The sequence below is a fragment of the Chaetodon auriga genome, chromosome 11 (genome assembly GCF_051107435.1).
Source record: "Chaetodon auriga isolate fChaAug3 chromosome 11, fChaAug3.hap1, whole genome shotgun sequence".
In the NCBI taxonomy this organism is placed as follows: Eukaryota; Metazoa; Chordata; class Actinopteri; order Chaetodontiformes; family Chaetodontidae; genus Chaetodon; species Chaetodon auriga.
This window is the reverse complement of record NC_135084.1, coordinates 24,709,674-24,728,270: the sequence shown is the minus strand read 5'-3', so window position 1 is coordinate 24,728,270 and position 18,597 is coordinate 24,709,674. Positions and strand designations below refer to the sequence as shown.

Sequence of the window (18,597 nt, the reverse complement as noted above, 5' to 3'; positions counted from 1 at the left end):
CTTCAGTGATTCATCTGTTGATTCATTATTTTGTCTACAAAATGTCAAAACTGTCTGTCTGTCATAATGTCCCACAGCTTGAGGACAAAAACAATCAACCTATATACTATTTTTAGATTTTACACAACAGTCCACCGTCCAAAAAAAATTCAGTTACCAACATATAAAAACACAGAAAAGCACAAAAATAATAATAACTGGAACAATTCATCAATAATCAAAGCAGATTAATTTTCTGTCAATCAACTAACTGAATAATAGCAATAATAAATAATAATACAAAGTCCAGGAAGTCACTGCTCTGAACAGCCATAATCTGACAGACAGGAAGTGTACTGTAAGCCCCGCCCTCCACACGCTCAGCTGGTACAGGTCCCGCCTTCATGTGCTGTCAATCATTTTTAAACAGCTGTCATTTCGTCAGTGCCGCCGTCGCAGCCACCAGAGTCGATCAGGCTGTGCTGAGCGCCTTTCTGGTGTTTTGGTGGATTTGCTGCCTCAGCTGCTGCAGTGGAGCTGAAGAGCCGCCAGCAGGCTGCACTGGTCTGATCCCAGTATGAAAGAGTGGAAACTGGAGAGACTGGAGCTCAGACAACTTTCCCCAGAGACATAAAAACATGAAACTAAAATATAACTGTAATTATAGCAGACAGAATATTGGCTGTGTGTGTGTGTGTGTGTGTGTGTGTGTGTGTGTGTGTGTGCGTGTGGTGGGTGGGTGGTCTGGCCAGAGACTGGACTCCGTGCAGGGAGGCCGGATGGTTTCATCCACCGTGTCGCCTTGGAAACTACAGTCAGGCCACAGAGCCGAGCCTGGACGACACAACGATATAGGTGGTCCTGTGTGTGTGTGTGTGTGTGTGTGTGTGTGTGTGTGTGTGTGTGTGTGTGTGTGTGCATCAAAGCCAAGACATAAAAAAGAAAAAAGAAACTGAAAACACAGAGAAGAGTAAACATAGAGGCATAATCAGAAATAGAAAGTAATGCAGAACCAAAAAAAGGCTAAAAGCAGAAATAAAGTCAAAGACGGACGAGCTGAGAGAAAAACATGAAGCAAAGACGAACAGTGGACGCTCAGGCTCTGAAGTCAGTCCATTTCCTGGGTTTCTACCTCCAAATGTCTCATGCTGACAGGCTCAAAATGTCCACTGAAACAGTCGAGGAGTTGGACGAGGTGGGGCAGGAAAAAAATGGCGTCTCTAACGTGAGACCGCAGGAAGACAGGTGTGTTTATGGGCCCACATCTTTCACACTCTTCAGGTGATCAATCTGTAGCCTCCAACCCCAAACTGACATAACTGACGGCTGCTTTTTAGACTAAATGACTGGATGAATTCTCCATTTAATGATGACATGATTCACTGCCTGAAAAACAAGTAACTCAGACATAAAAGCTTCTCACGTCAACTCAGAAACTGATTTGAGGTCAGTTCCCTCTCACACAGACAGTGTTCACCTCTTAATTTCTGCTCATTTTCAATCTTTAAACAAATGTAAAGAGTGAAACTGTGCCTGAAAGCAGCGCCTCATAAAGCAGTCAGAGGACTGTCTGAGGAATTTATGAGCCGCCTGCAGAGTTTCTGATAAACAGCAGAATCCAAACGCTGCCGACCCCTCAGAGAGCGCTCACTGAGAGGCAGTGAAGGCAACGCAGACGCCAAAACACACCGCTGCTGTTCACACGCTCGTTTCTACACACCCTACATCACCCATGGCCACTGACGCGTCATGAGCGAGTACGTCAGACAATGAAGTACAGCTTTATTCCTGCTGCTTCGAAAACTCTGAAGAGAAGCTGTTAGAGCAAACCTGAGAGAGAGAGAGTGCTTTCATTACAGTTCTAGCTTTAATAGGTACACCTGTACGAAGGAACGTCCACGATCTGCCTTTACAAAGTTCATATTGTTGAGTTTATGCTGACCATGTTGGAAATGTGTAAATTTAATTATACCTTAACGAGTGAAGTCCCAGTTAAAGGTGGTGCTGTACTGGACTGCTTTATACTCAGAGGTGTTTCTCATGTTTTGTCCTCCCTGTTCTCATGAATGAGGCGCTCATTAAAACACCTCTGAATGTAACTCAACAACACACCACTAACTGTGACCTCAGTGTTTCAACACAGAAATGAATTAACACTTCTGACAGTGTCACCAAAACTGGACATTACAGACATCATCAAAGTGGACTTCACGTCAAAACTTCTTTTTTTCTTTGGGGAGTTCCAACATCTTCTGTCTGAATTAACACATTTTGTTAAATTACTGACGAACAGCTTCTACAGCAGGATTTCCTTCACAGCTGTAAACCCTTAGACTCTTTAATGTTCTGGAGATCCTCTGTCAGGACACGTCAACGTAAAATCTCGGTGTGGTCGAGAGCTGTCGGTACGCCGGCTGCTCGTAGGGTAAGCTGAGCCGGGCCGATCTGAGCCGGGCCGGGCTGCAGTGTGGAGTGAAGCGTGCAGGGCGGCGGGGGCGGGGCTGCTGCGCGACATATGGGAGTGATTTTGTGCTGCAGACTGGCCGGCTCTGTTTGAAGGTCTGTCAGCGAGCTCTGAAACTCAGACGCTTGAGTCACCGCGTCCTGAAACAAAGGCAGCGATCTGCCTCGCTTCAACCTGCAGTCACGGACTTCAGAAAGTCATCGAGTGTAAAAAACAGATCATCATGGCTGACGGACCGAAAGTCTCACTGCATCAGACTTTACCTTTTGAAAAGCTTTTGCATGGCAGTCATGACGGAAAATAAAAACTGCTGTTGAGTCATGAAGGAGTTTGATGATGATGAAGAAACAGCACGCCAACATTTTTAAAAGTATTCCTCAATATAAAACTTTTACTGTTTGAGACCACCGCTTCCTGTTGGTCTCTGAACAATATCAGCCCATGATCGTGTTTCAGGTCTCAAACACGGAGCTGGAACATTTGTTTTCAATGAATAACGAAGGATGTTTCCAACGTGAATGTAAAATCGCTATTTCTACAAGATCTATACAACCTAATAACAAATTAAGTTAATAACAATAACATAACATTAATCACACATTAAGGTTTCCTCATATTTCAAACAGACATGTCAAGACTTTCCAGGAACGACAGACACCAAAGACAAACCTTCACATCGGTCAGATTTGGTTCTATCTTCTTCTTCTTGCTCTGAATCAGAAAACATTTCACAAACTTCACTGCAGTGAGAAACCAGAACAATCCTGAACAACTACACGGGTCAAAAACACCAAAGGAACATATTTAGAGAACACACACAGTCTTTCCTCACATCAAGGCATGACTTCACCTTCTGTGCGCACACGCACACACATACACACACACACTCTTCTCTTTGCGAGGCATTACTTCACACACACATCCAGACGCAGCCTTCGGGCTCGGTATAATCACTGCTCTTCCTGCTCTCCTGCTCTGTGGTTATTAATCAAACCAGGCGACAGCTCAAATGACCCAATCAGAGCCTGCAATTAAAAGCCAGGAAGCCTCCTGATTGGCCAGCTCTGCCTTCAGCGCCGGGGTCAAGGGTTAATCTCCTCAAAGAGCAGGAGGGGGAGGGGGATTGGCTAATTAAGTTTTAAGGAGTAATCACCGGTGCCTGTCCACAAAAAATAATGTTTGTTTACATTTTCTCTGTGTGTGTGTGTGTGTGTGTGTGTGTGTGTGTGTGTGTGTGTTGGAGACACTGGGTAACTCAAAAGGAGCAGAGAGCCAACCAGTAATGTTTTTCATGTGACCACAATAAACATCCTGCAGACATTACACACTGACTGCAGGGAACTGAGCTGGAACAGCACTCTGGCTGGTGTGTGTGTGTGTGTGTGTGTGTGTGTGTGTGTGTGTGTTTGTGCGTGCGTGTGTGTGTGTTCCCATACCTGACTGGTGGCTCCATGGTAGAACAGCATGTGCGTCGGTGCACAGCTCCATGGGAAATGTAGTCTTGCAGCAGAGGAAGTCAGTCAGATCAGACCAACATCAGAACCATGAACCTGTCAGAGAGACAGACGAGGACAAACTGAGTGAACTGTGCTTTGAATCACTGCTGTCAGGTGTGAAAAATACAAGAACTCAACATCAGAGAAGCAAAACAGAGCCGACAGTACTGGTACAACAGGCTGAACGCATGTTTGGATTTGGATTCACATGACCTCTGAAATGCCCAGTGAGACCCTGTTCGACTCCTCGCATCCTCTGAAGTCCACTACAGTCCCCTCCCAGCCCTCTGGACATGAATCTGCTCCATCATTAGATCAGCGTTGATGTCAGTGTGTCTGTGGCTTGTTGCTGTTTGTAAGGAGATAAGTGGAGCAGTGTGGCTGACAGCCGCAGCCTCTTCCCTCCTCATCCCCTCACACACAGAAGCCTTTTTATTTGACAGGACAGACCTCCTCAAAGGAGGCTTTATTTAGTCAAGGAGGCCAGGAGGAGAGGAGGAGAGGAGAGTCAAACACCGGCCGGTGGTTTATAGAGTCTGAGCAGAGATACTGCAGATAGAACAGGAAACCGTTCACACAGCAGCCAAACAGTCAAACTGACCAAATAAAAGGCGACCTTTAACCCCTGATGTCAGAATTTAAAGCTGCACACACGGCGGCGGGCCCGCTCCCTTCTTTTCCTGGTTATAACCCCGATTCAGTAATTCAAAGACGTGAAGGTAACATTACGAGCAACATACGCCAATTTCTGTGTTGTTGGCTGCAAGAAACAACACGGTCGTCATCGACTCCCACCAACCGAGGAAGAGGAGACCCAGTGGATTGACTTGGTGGAAAAAGCCCCACAGCCACAACTGAACAGTCTGAGGCTGTGAGTGAGCACTAATCACCTTCATTACATCACGCTGATGGAATCATTACTTTATTGTTTTAAGATTTTTAATATTTTAAAGGTTTGAGTGAATGTTGTTGCTGGGTGGAGGTAAAGCTCCTCTCAGCTCCTCTCATTCCTCCCACCGCCTTTTCCAGTGGCTGAATTAATGTTGGGTGACAGTGTAAAATGTCTTTGAGCACCAGTAACTTTCCATAAGAGGGTGATACTGCCTTACAACAGGAACATATTTCTGCTATTATGTTGTTCATGACACGCTGAGTTGTCAAAAGTATCAATACTTTGATACTCTTTCAATACCACATGAGAGCTGATGAAATGATCTCCTTTAAGTATACACTTGATAGTACGAGAAGTACTCAGGTATGGAAAAATCGACAGAATCTATGAGATCGACCATCTGATTTTCGAGCCACGGCTGCACAGATAAAACACCAGTGAGGAAAACTCACTGGTCCTCAGTCAGTCTGTGGCTCTCAGTGTGTTGGCATGTGTTCAGACTCGATCTGAACCAGCACCGTGTGCAGGTCGGCCGTTTGTGGTTTTTGTCATACAGGAGTAATAAGGACGATTTCTGGGCCCTGATCCTGTTCTGAGCTCTTCAATATTTGGTATTTTCCAACTCAGTCGCTCACTGGTACAACCAACAGAGTTTCCAGCTCTACACGCTCTCAGAGTGCTACGCTGTAGAGCCAGGCTGTCAGGCTAAGGAGAGCAGCACTGAAACAGTACCAAGAACAAGCTTCAAATTTTATCCTAAATCAATTGACTGGGAAAACGATAATCAATACTGAATAAAACCCAAGCTGATTGTCAGAGCTGGTAGAAACAGAAGGTGGAACATATAAAATCTCGTATGAGTGAACGAAGGCCAACATCATGATCCGCTCCAGAGGTGCTGCTCTTTCCTGTTTACATAACATAGATTTCAACCAAAACTTTCCTTCAAACTGGGCATAAACTCTCTCTTCTGGCAGCGTTCAGGAGGTTTCTACTGGTTTTTTTCCTCTTAGAATTCATCATCGTTCACACTGAAATAGACAGAAAGCAGAGCTGTGTTTCACTTCAGTTCATCCTCGTGTGTGGGAGAGCAGGATCTGTTTTTCCCTCCGTCTGTCTCTTTTTCTTGGCAACGCCTCACCATCCATAAACGAGGTGTAGTGTGTGTGTGTGTGTGTGTGTGTGTGTGTGTGTGTTGGATAGAGAGGCAGCAGCTGTTTTTTCGCCAACCTCGTGACCACTCTCAGCCCCCGTCTTTGGACATCTATTTTCTCCTCGTCTGTTCTATAATAACTCAGCGGCTGAATCCCCACCGCTGTCATTTTTCCTCCCATGGGGTGGAGCTGCACACACACACTCCATCCCACACACACACACACACACACACACACACACACACACAGTCTGAAGCTGCTGGTCAACTCATCAACACAGTTTTCCACACTGTCTTGAACACATTTTCCAGCTGAGTGTGTTAGTTTTGGCGGCAGCAGGGTAGTAGTAGCAGTCTGAGGCCAGAGGAGGTGGGTTCAGACCTCCACACTCTCAGCGCTGAATCTGACCTTTGACCTTGATGATCAACTTCAGATTGTTAAGTGTGACTTTTTATAGAACCGTATTCATAAGTATTATTGTAGCTAAACCAGTGAAACAAGCGCATTTCCCATCAGTATTTCTACCGCTGCTACCAAAATAAAAGGTGGATATTTGTGAAATCTGAAGGGCAAGCGTTATAGCATCTGTTTGATTTGCAGATACGAAAACATGTTTTGTTAGTATTATACTGTGTTCTGTCATTTCCACTGAGAGTTTCTGATTCAGATAAAGACAGAAGACATCCGCTGCTGTTGGCTGTGTACACTCTGAAACAGACCAGCCAGCTACTAAACCAAGCAGAGGGAAGGTCTGCTTCGGCACGCTGGTACATCCAAATCTCTTAAAATGCACCCGTGTCTTCCTTCACTTTTGTCTTCGTCCCTCATGCTGATGACGCCTGGAGAGACGCAGGAAACGACGGAGGGAGAGAAGGAACGAGGAAACACGTTTTTAGAGAAAGAGACGTCTTTTCCTCTGAAGCTTCAGGTGAAGCCACGTCTGGACGACGGAGGAAGCTGATCAGAGCTGGATCAGCTGTCAGTCGACTTTAACAGAATTTTGATGAATTTATGTCTGCACATACCTAAACTGTGTTAATGCTAATAAAGACACAGCTATCAGAGCAGAGCAGCAGTGTTTTCTCTCTGTAGCCTATTACCTGTTTAGGAAACACCTGCATGCTGTATTTATACCGTGTCCTGCTCAGAGGCACAGGAACCACAACATGATTATGGCCTCTTTTGAACTGGAAATTAGGTTAAATGTTTCAGGGAAATTAAAATTAAGTAACCATATCAAACCGGACGCTCATCAGCCTCACAAGTGACTGAATGGAAAGTTTCCCGTTGACTGACTCTCGTACTCCTCTGACTTTAACTGTGCCCATAATAAAACTTAATGTGGGTAATAACAGATCATGAGAAGAAAATCCTTTCTCCTAAATGAATAAAGTTGTTTGTGGTCCTTTTGTTGTTCAGACCTACAGGTGAATCAGAAAACAGACTAAATCTCAAACTCAGGAGTTTAACCTGTTATCTATGCATCAGATCAGTCCGATCAGCTTCAGCGTCCAAGCAATAACTGATATCCGACAAGGGTGTCAGTCAGTAACAGAGTCACTTTTCCCCCACGTCTGTCTGTCAGAAAGTCAAAATTTCAACCACACATTAGTTTGGCAGCATGCAGCAGCAGGAGACGGCAGAGCTCCACGTCTGTTTTCAGGCAGAAACGGCTCTGAGGCAGCGGATGGTTAAAAGTGAATTCCTGCATCATGTGAAGGCGTGAAACCACCGTCTGACAGAAAAGCTGTGAAACCAGTCCTCCTCACGTAAGAAGGGCAGGCGGAGGTATGCAGCCTGTGATGATACACAAACACACACATGCGCACACACGTGCACACACACAGCTGAGCTCGGAGAAGGCACTTGGACACTGCAGCTCATTGTTAAGCTCAAAGCTGAGGTTTGTCAGCAGTGGAAAGAGAGAGGGGGCGATAACGCGCAGGCGTCGTGTTGAAAGCAAAGGCCCATTAATCAATTAACAGAATTCTTTTGGCTCGCTCTTTTTACTGTAAACTGAAAATGAAAGGGGTTTGGTTTCGACTGCTGGTCGGACACACAGACGTCTCCTTGTGATGGACATTTTTCCAAATTTGTAGACTAAACAGATGATTTAAAAACATAATGTGAAGATGAATCGATAATTAGAAACAATTAGTCAACAGACGGGAAATTTACTGGCTAATCGTTTCAGCACCACTCACGAACGGGTTTGTTTTTCCAGTCAGTTTGTTTGCTCCTGACCATACCTCTTTCCTGGACAGGACACTGTATCACCTGTTGTTACCTGTCCTTAAACATGCATTGATAAGTGCCATCACCTCCAGATGAGCGCCACACCTATTTTAACACCATTCTGGCAGTTTGGAACGGATCATCTCAAATGTGGACACAGCTGGGATCCAACATGAGACATTCACACACCTCACCTGCAATAAAAAACAGGTGTAACTATGACCCTGCTGGCCAAAAACACCGCTTTGTTTCCTCTTCAGCGTTTTGGTTCGATTAGAAACATGAGAACATATTTAGTATTCTGTCAATCATTTCATTGTCAGTTACTAGCAGGACTGCCCACCTACATTTTCCCAAAAATAGCCACTGCAGGCTATAGAGTCTTTCGTGTGTGTGTGGCTGTCGGGTTGCACGGTGGGCTGGATGTTGGCAGGAAGTGGAAGCGAAGCATTCAGATTCTGATCTCAGCAGTTAAAGCCGCCGGCTTTTGCAAAACCAACAGAGGAAGACGAGAGCAGAGGATGAGTGTGGAGGCTGGAGGAGAGACTAATGCCATCAAAGTCAACCAGCAGCCAGAGCTAATTGAAATTAAAGACCAGAAACGAGGACACAGGGAGGGAGGGAGCGGTGCTGCTTTCACAGCAGCCCGGGCGGAGTGGGAAAACTCAGCGATGAGGCTGCTGTGCTGGACTGATATTTCCTCATTTCTGCAGCCTGCAGGACAGCCAAGAATACAAAACCGCCTACTGCTGTGTGCCGCTTGGCCTGAACCCATCCAACCTGACAGAAACAGAGCGTCTAAAAAGTGCACATCCAGAGAAAGACGTAAGACAATAAACTTTCTTTATCAAACATCTTCTCTAGACAAACAGTTGTGATAGTTTAGCTGTTAGATTTCCTTTCGTTCGGACTTGAAACTGAGCAGCAGGTCGCTTTATCAAGATATTCACAACAGGGCTCTAAATGATGGGATGTCTCAAACCAATGGCCAATGATATGAACGGTCTACAGTCAGAAGCAATGATTCAGTAACTTTTCAGATCCAAATCAAGTATCTGACTACTTTCCTCTCCTCATCAAAACACTACTAAACAGTCTGTATCCACGTGCCTGAATAAACCCGTCAAACAGCTGAAATTTAGATGACTGAGTGGCCCGTTGTTTTTACTGTTTAACATCTTCTTATTTTTGATATAAAAAAGGACAAAAGAAAATTTGAACATGATGACCAGCCTCTGATGTTCTGCTGATGTGAAAATACTCGACAAGCCACATGTAAACCTGCCTTCAGCCCATCTGAAAGTCTCTCAGCTGAACTCCTATAAGCACCAGATTAGTGTGCAGCACGTCACGATGAACTGATTTACGATTAACAGGCATTTCACCAAAAACACCAACACGACAGATTCATCTGCGGATCACTTTTGACCGTGACTGAACGTACAGTCAATCTGTACAGCGCCTGCCCAAAGCCACCTGAGCAGACTCAGACCACATACACATGGTCCAGCCTCTCTACAGCTGACTGTGCCCGAACACCTCCTCCCCACCCATCACTGGACAGTCTGGAGACAGTCTAATCCAGTTTGGGAGGCTAGTGTCAAGCTGACAGGGGTTCAGGATGCTGGGGTCGGGGAGGTAAAGTCAGGGGTCAGGGGTCACTGTCACTTCAGAGGGATCAGTGCACCTATCAGGCAGGAGGATTACTGAGAAAGAAAAGGAAATCCCCCTCAAGAATGAAGACCCAGGACGTATATACACAACCAGGACCCTGAAGACACTACGGCCTCCATGTTGAGCTCTGGTTCAGTGTAAAGGAACACAGACTTGTTTTTCAAAACAATGTCCTTTTCATTCAAACTGTTCTCTGATGGATGATTTCATATTAAAGATTAAAACACGCTTATGAATTCATGTTTGTCTGTTTTAGAGATTTGGTTCATTGTGTTCTTGTTAAAAGAAAAAAAAAGTTTCTACAAGTTAGATGATCACTATTATCACTCATTAAGCTTTCCTCCTAAACACAATATAGTTTAATTGACTAACAATGATAATTGTGTAATTGAATTATACAATGAGTTCACCTAAAAAATTCTAATTTAAAAGAATTTAAACAGTTTGGTTGATCTGCCCTAATCAATGAGTTAAAGGCAGACGTACAAATCATCCTAAATGAGAAGCAGCTCAAAGCAGATCATATTTGAAGCCGTGGTTAAAAAAAGCAAGAAATCACAAAGAATACAACTGCTACGAATGAATACTTCATTAATATTGAGTAATCTCCAGATTAAGTTCTGTTGTAAACTGTCAGAAAATATAGATCCATCATCTTATAATACTTTATTTTTTCGACCTTCAAACCAAACCCCAAAAATATTCAGTTAACAGTTAGAGAAAACAGGAAAAGTAGAAAACACTCGCACTGGAGAGTTCTACTGCATGCAGTGTGTGAAAGAGTTGTATGAAGCCTTTAGTGTCTCCAGAGGGAGCTGTGTGAAGTCTGATAAGTGTTGGTAGAAGACAGTTTGGAACTGTGGCTGAGATGCACTGTGGGTAATGTAGGTCACCAGGGTTTGAAAAGGAAGAAGCGTGTGTGAAAGAAAACAGAATATATTTGTTCTGAGCATCTTTTTTTAAACAACCATCATGAGCCCGACAATGTTGAAGGAGTTGGAAGAACAAGTTCAAATAATTATTCAAATAATTTTCATTTTCTGTGAAGCGACTAATCGATTCATCAACACACTGTTTCAGTACTAGAGATCTGTTGGATAAATGTTGGCCAATCCCTTAAACTACACTGACATTTGTAGATTTATGTGATTCTATCCAGTCCAGGCTGTATCGTCAGGAGACACTACAGATCCTCGTCCTCGGTCATCAGGTTTCTTGGACATTTTGTACTAAATTTTGTACCAAAAGATCACCTATACACGACTACACCCAAACACAGCTCGAGTTATTCACTACAGTCAGGACAGAAGCAACAGAAGACTGGGGAAGGTTACCTGTTTGGAACGTTCCACAGGTAAACAGGCTCATTGCTAACAGGTGATAGCATCATGATCGGGTGTGAAAGGGGCATCATGGTAAGGCTCAGTCGTTCATAAGCGAGGTGCACCACTTTGTGAACACATGATTGGATGAAGGAAATTACTGCTTGGACTGAGGAGCACTGTGTAAAAGGGTTGGTACACAGTTTGTTTGCAAATGACTGCTTTCTGTCTGTATTTACGTTCTACAGTGTCCAGACATTTTTGGACTGGGGTTGTACTATGAGCCATTGTTCTGTAATGTTGTGAAGGGAAAAAAGGCTCTGCTGTGATCTCTATATAAAGATCTGAATTCATTCCTGTGGTTTGGTGAACCCTTCAGATTTGTGAACTCTTGAGGAATGCAGTCCTGTCCACTGCCCTTCACTGCTGTCACATGACCACACAGAATCACACACGGCCACCAGTAATCACATTTTCACAGTGCGTGAAAAAGGCAGGTTTGACTGGAAGCTGCGTTGGGCAGAGCGTGCGGCCCTGACAGACTTCACCCTCACTTCCTCCATTAGAATAAGGGAATATTTTCTCTCCCACCATCGAGCCACTGTGGTGATCTGAATTATTCACTGGGATGGGCCGGGTGTATTTAAAGCAGAGATCAATACCATTAAAGGACAACTGGAGCCGCTGGAGACAGTGAACGTGGAGGCTGCTTCGACCTTCAACTGGAGTCAGAGCAGAAAAGGAAGCGTCACAGAAAGAACCGTTTGTTTAGCTACAAAAAATGAAATATCTGATAGCATTTATCAGTTTTGGCAAGGCTGACCAGCAAGTGTTTTGCATGGAGTGTAAACTGAGCCAAGCCTTTAAAGAGGAAGAACAGAGGCTTGTTGATTTGGTCTGTGGAATAACACTAAGATTAACAATCAGTGTTGTGTGCGCTAAAATAATTTAATTCAACAACTGGTAAGTAGCATTCAGTGCACATGCAGTGAACACATGCCCGAAGGCATTTCATGGTAGTCAAAACACCAACTAAAACACCCTACACATTAAAATTTTGAGCATTTCAAGGAACATGAATTGAGCAATGTCATATCCTTCACTGTAATGTTGGTGTAATTATTAATATTATTTTTAAAATTTATGAGATAATGGCCATATTATTATACCTACCAATAAACCATACAAAAACACTTAAAGTTCTTCTTTCTCTTGATAACCAACATTTCCCACAATGGTCTCACACAGTCAGAGATGTGTCTATTGTCCTACTGCTGACCCCCAGTCCAATCTATTGATGCTCATAGTCCAAAGCACTGAAGCCGGTTTAGTACAATACTCTGCTGTGCATGTGAGAAGAGAGGGACGGGGTTGTTTCGGCATTTAAAACAAACACAGAGACGGAAATGAACGTGAACGAATGAACGAGGAAAGTCAGATAATCATCCACAGAGACAACAACTCTGATAACCGGTTCATGTTTCTCCGTCTTATATCACTTCAAACTGAATATCTTTCAGTTTTGGACTGACCTCTTAAGTCATCAACTGTGGCAAATGATGGAGGGCATTTGCACTCAATCAACATGTAATCTTCAGGTTATGTTAAAATGGAAATAGATGCAGCCCTACGGCCGTCCACCAAAGCATTTGTGTGTAAACTCTGTGGAAACAATAACTGCTTTCTGACTGATTCGTCTGTATTTGACTGAACCTGCTGAACGCCCTGAATGTCTCAATGAAAACTAAAAGTCTTTCTCTCTGAGTGTTTTCCAGGAAAAGAGTGTACGGGACAAAAAAGCACCAAAACAAACAAGATAAATACCCATTAAACACAGATTACTGCTGCTGAAGCCACAAGTGTCTTACAGTTACAGTAAACTAGCAGAGCTGCTCTGGCCTCTCTGCGTTTACTTCAGACACATTTTATTGATTTCTGAGTCCAGGTATGATCCTCTGCTTCGGCCGTCTCAAGAAACTGAAGTCTCCCTGAAGCAGTTTCACCTTTGCCACACATCCAGGAGAATGAAAACACACGGTGCAGGATATAAAATATCTCTGCAGGGATGGAGGGGGAGGTGAAGGAGGTAAAGAATCGTCCCTCTGTGCTCTCAGCTCCCATTTACTGCCTTTATTTATCTGCTGTGCTGCAGCAAAGAGGCTGGACGTATGGAGGAGGAGGAGGAGAGGGGTGGATTGCATGTTTTCCTCCCCAGCTCAGCCACTCTGTCTCCAAGCTGCTGGGGGAAGAGGAGGAGGAGGGAGGAGAGGCAGACAGAGGAGAGCGCTGGAGATGTGAAACCTGATCTCCTTCCCTACCTCCTCCCTCCATCCCTCCTCCACCTCCACCACTGCCACCTCGCCAGAGAGCCTCCGAGACTCCCTGAGTAATCTGATCCTCAGCCTCCGAGACTGGAAACACACTCTGAGAGAGGGAGAGGTGGAGGAGGGAAGAAAAGAAGAAATGGAGGAAGGGGGGGGGGGGCAGAGAAAAGGGAGAGAGATAGAAATAGAGCAGAGGAAAGAGAGAGATCCCCGAGCTCAACCTCCAAGACTGGAAACACTCCCAGGAGAAAGAAAACTGAGAAGAGGAGGACGACGGAGCAGAGGAGGGAGAGGAGGAAGAAAAGACGTGAGGGGAAAGGAAACAGAGGGAAAAAGAGCAGATAAAAACAGAGAGATCCTGTAGGTGAGGACTGGAGACCAGAAACACTCAGAGCAGAAAGGAGGATCTGTGTTTGTCAACTGTTCCTACACGAGTTACCTTCATCACCTTTAAACTTCACACTTCCTCCATTCAGATAACTGCTGTTATTTACTCTGAAAGCACAAAACCTGTGCTGGTGCTTTTACAAGTTATTTCTAGGAGTGGTTCTAATAAACGTCTAGAAAAAGTGACCTGAAATGGGAGAAAAAGAAAGAAAGCAGTGTGGAAAGACAGAAACAAATGTAGAAAATGAACAGAAAGAAACAAAAGGAGTTAGAAAACTAGCAGGAGAAATACAGGATTTCAACTGTAACTATAATTACATGTTTTTTATTTTGCTTTTAGCAGCAGAACAATCAGGAATGACAATAAAGCCTGAAACAGAGAGACAGGTAATAGAGAAAACACTCATGAAATGGAAAAAGAGGAGAGGCAATAGAACACAGATGAGAGGAAGAGGAGGTGGAAAGGACTAAAGGACTCCTCTGCTGTGACTGAGCTGTAACAACATCATTATTTTAATATTTATTCACCAGTTTCCAGTCTATTTAGTCCAGCAGCTAACTCGTCTTTTAGCCTGCTGATATGAACAGGGTGGGCAAAATAATAGAAACATGTCTCTGTATCATGTAATCCAATGAAAGAGCACCACAAACTGCACCCTGCCATGCATTCATCCAGGTGAGTCAACACCTCTCTGAAACACTCTGATTACGTCGTAAGGTGGGCGGCGTGCTGAAATTTTCCAAGCATCAACCAGCGACTGCTGATATACTGTTGCAGGCGTTTGTGTGTGCGTGCGTGTGTGCGTGTGCGTCCTCTTCCTGGAGACTGGTCTGGTCCCGGTACAGAGGTCAGGACTGAACAGGGTCTGTTGTCATTTTATAAGAATAGATCTGTATACAGATCGCAGACTGAGGGACACCACAGACTAATCACTGAATGATGACCACTGGAAGAGAGAGATAACATGGCGTCGGCATCCTCAGTAAGAGCAATAGATGGAGGATGGACACAAGGAAGGTGTGACAAGTCATTTTTTTAACCTTTGTCCATCCATGCCATGTACAAATACGTGAAGATTTCAAAGTGATTTTCAGCATTGGTTCTGTGATGCTGCTGCTGCTGCTGCTGCTGCAGGAAAAAACTAAATGCGTGTATTTCTTCAGACAAAACAGTTTGATTTTGCAAAAACTAAAACTGCATTTTTACTGGAGCTGAAACGATTGGGCGATTGATGGATTAGACAACAGACACAACACTGGTTTATGACATTTTTCAAGCAAGTAGTTCCAGCTTCTAGCAGGAGAAATTTTAGGTGTCTGTCATCAGTATTTTTAAAATATTTTCTGACACTCTATGGATCAAACAATTAGCTGATGACTTAAATAAATGATTGTATAAAAACAGATTGTAAAACATGAATTGAGAATGAAAACGATGGTTGGCTGCAGCCTTAACTTCTATTAAACGGCTTCTCTGCTGTAATTCATGACGTGTTTAACAGGAACAATCCAACATCAACACGAGAGAAGACAAAGGAGGAGGAAGAGGAGACGAAAACTCATCCGATGAAGAAATGTGCTCTGAGCTGCAGGAGGCAGAGCGCCTCCTTCCTAAACAATACCTCCTCTAACGCCTCCCTTTCCCTCTTCCTCCCTCTTGTTGTGTCCTTGCTGGCTCGCCCACTGTCAGTCTGTTATTTCGGTAACACAGATCCTGGGCTCGGCTGTGGAATGTACAGCTGTCTGACATATGGATAATACTAGATTTTAATTTCTAACACCGCCTCCCCCTCCAATACGCCCGTTCTCACCCCGTCCCTCATGGGGAGGGAGGAGGGAGAAGGGGAGGAGGAGGAGGCAATGGACAACAAAGGTGTAAGGGTGCAGAGTCCCTCTTTTAAACAGCAGAACTGACGACTCAAATCATTTTGTACAGTCGGTCAGTTGTGCAGAGCTGCATCTTCATACGAGATGAACAACATTCATCTCTAATCTCACATAAATGAATAAAAAGATTGATGATGATTGAAATATAAAGTTCAACTTTCTTAGTTTAACTTTAATCAGGACAGTGACTGAACTTTAAGGCAGCATAAGGACAATTTATTGTGATAAGAACAGAATTAAATACTGTCAAATGAAGATAAGGTGAGACGGGAGGGGAGATGATCGACGCAGCACAGAGTGGAAAAAGGATTTCTCTTGGCTAACCGAGGCTTGTTGACACGATTCTTCATATGACTGAACTGAGACTTGTGCTGCTCAGCTGAAGTGTAATATCTGGATGTTTTGAAGAGATGCTGATCGATGTTTTATACTCTTGCTACAAAACCTTCACCCTCTGAAGCACCTGTGCATGAAAGTTCAGGTGCAGCCTTGGTGAGGATCACATGGTTTACATATTCATCTCTGATTGGGCCACTGAGCAGCTGCTTTTCTCTTGAGCTGTTGCTCCAAAGCCCCACAGGCTAAATAAATGTAGAGTAAACGTGACCTTGCTGCTGTCAGACCTCATGTTAGCCATGCTGAGGGAAGGAACATTTCCTCTTTGTGTTACCATCAGATAAACGCTGGAACATATTTTTGGATAGAATGAATTTTGTTCTCTTCCACTGGAAGCATGTTAAGAAGGGATCCTTTAATGTCCCGAATGAACAGGCAGGATTATTACAGCAAACAAATCCAGTGTCATGTTCACACACACTGAATCTCTCTGTTAACTCACAGACCTCTATGTCTGCAGGCTGCTTGTTCAAGCAGATACAGCTGACTGGTTAAGTTACTATGCAGGCTGCCAAACCGCCTCAAGTGACAAAAGTGTGTTCAACAAGCCAGGGTACAGGTACAGAGTTTAGAAAATATGACGCATTGTAATCAATTAAACTACCCAATAGTTTCTACAAGAACAGCAAAGATGAGTAGTCAATTAATGAATTATTGTGGACTGGTTATACTGGGACAGAGAAGTAGTACGGAATGAGTAGAGAAGCATATCATTCAAGTCCTCAGAATAAATGATAAGATCTCTGTTTACACCAGTGAACACAACAGCTGGTTAGCTGGTGCTTACACGCACCTTCATGAGACCACCATACTGTACGGAGAAAATGAATCTCTCCCCTCTGGATGCTGTTTTTTAATTTCCAAACAGAGTACAGGACGTTCACTTTACAGCTTCACACAGCTCCTCCTCACAGTTTAACAAGCCCTCCTCTGATCTGGACACTGACACCAAGATAAAAACAGCAGGATCACATAAGAAAATGATCTATTTCTTGAAGAGCACAAACTATCAGAAATCACACCCAGTGTAAGTATGTGAGGCAAACAATTACAGACCGCAGATATCTCAGTTACGAAATTATAATTTTGGATTCAGCTACGAGTCGTGAAGGCCCTCCATGATCAGTCAGAGCAGACCTGACGCTGCGCATGACACTTCAATCCTCTGAAAAAAACTCTGAACATTAAAGCTGATAAACTGATCCACTTATTGATTATTTGACTAATCCTTTCAGGATCATGTAAAGCATGAACTCAAACCACCACCAAAACACAAAGCACCTCCATATCCAACAGCAAGTAAAAATACTGCTTTGTATACTGTGAGCAGACAAATATACCAGTTTCTCAAACATCTTCCTGTTCAGACTGAGCAGGACTCACACGTGTCAACTGAACTCATCACCTTTAACATCAATACCAAGAGAAATGACGACGTCTAACCGAGCAGCTCACCGAACTGTCCGGGTTCCTCCTGCATGTTAACCATCCGATCTGGACCGTGTTCACCAGAGGACTCCTGGTTTCTGTTAAAAAGAAGCTTCAGTCATTCAAGCTGGATGACACACAGAGATCCAAAACATCGCTGCAGCGAAATCCATTTAAAACACGAAACAACATTCAAGGCTGAAAAAGTGAAAAGTCTGACCTTTTTCTTTGAATCATAACTACATTACACAGCTGACCTTAAAGGCTCAGTCTGAGGGCCAAACATTAACCACAGAGCCACCTTAAGATTAGATGACGCCATCATCTGTCAATTCAACCGCTTGACAAGTCTTAAAATACACAGACCAACACCAGACAACAATAAATAAGACGACTGGAGTTACCTGATGCTGTTAGAGACATCTTTATATGAGCAATACTGTAAACCTTTGTGTGAAACAGTCCTGAGTTTTGGGTGACGGTCTGCACAGAAAAGCACAAAACGCTCCTTTTCTCTCCCATCACTCAAATTCTTCAGTTCAAGAGTAAATCTGAAACTAATACGGTCAAAAATAATCAATGCTACACACTACAATTACAATTATTATCATGAAATGACGCAATGATATTGTTCACTACACGTCCTAATATGTTCTCATTACTGCTGGCCCTGAGCAGCTGAACAAATGATAAATGTGATGGCAACCATCAGATTTCACTTTATGGCAACTTGAAACCAAGAAAAGCAGCAAATCCTCACGCTTCTGAATCCGACACCAGAAGCCACCAAATGTTTGTTTCTCGTAGAGGTGATAAATAATGAGATATCACCTTAAAGGGTGTAAAGACTGTGTGGGGACGTTTGCTGCTGTGAAGCTCTTTTAGACGTCCCATACAGAGCTGACACAAGTCAGTCCATGCATTAGTAACAGGAAAGAAAATTCATCTGCCTCAAGTTT

The 18,597-nt window shown here is 43.8% G+C and overlaps 1 protein-coding gene across 3 annotated transcripts in view; it reads right to left on the bottom strand.

The window, feature by feature from the left end:
- LOC143327969 (bone morphogenetic protein receptor type-1A-like) overlaps positions 1–18,597 on the bottom strand; it is a 43,663-nt gene that overhangs the window by 23,294 nt on the left and 1,772 nt on the right. For 2 of the 3 annotated variants that reach the window (XM_076742698.1, XM_076742701.1), the window contains exon 2: positions 3,880–3,993. The gene's annotated coding sequence lies outside the window, so the exon portion shown is untranslated. Of the gene's footprint in view, positions 1–3,879; positions 3,994–17,665; positions 17,737–18,597 lie in introns of all 3 variants that reach the window. The other variant, XM_076742700.1, reaches the window with a different exon arrangement.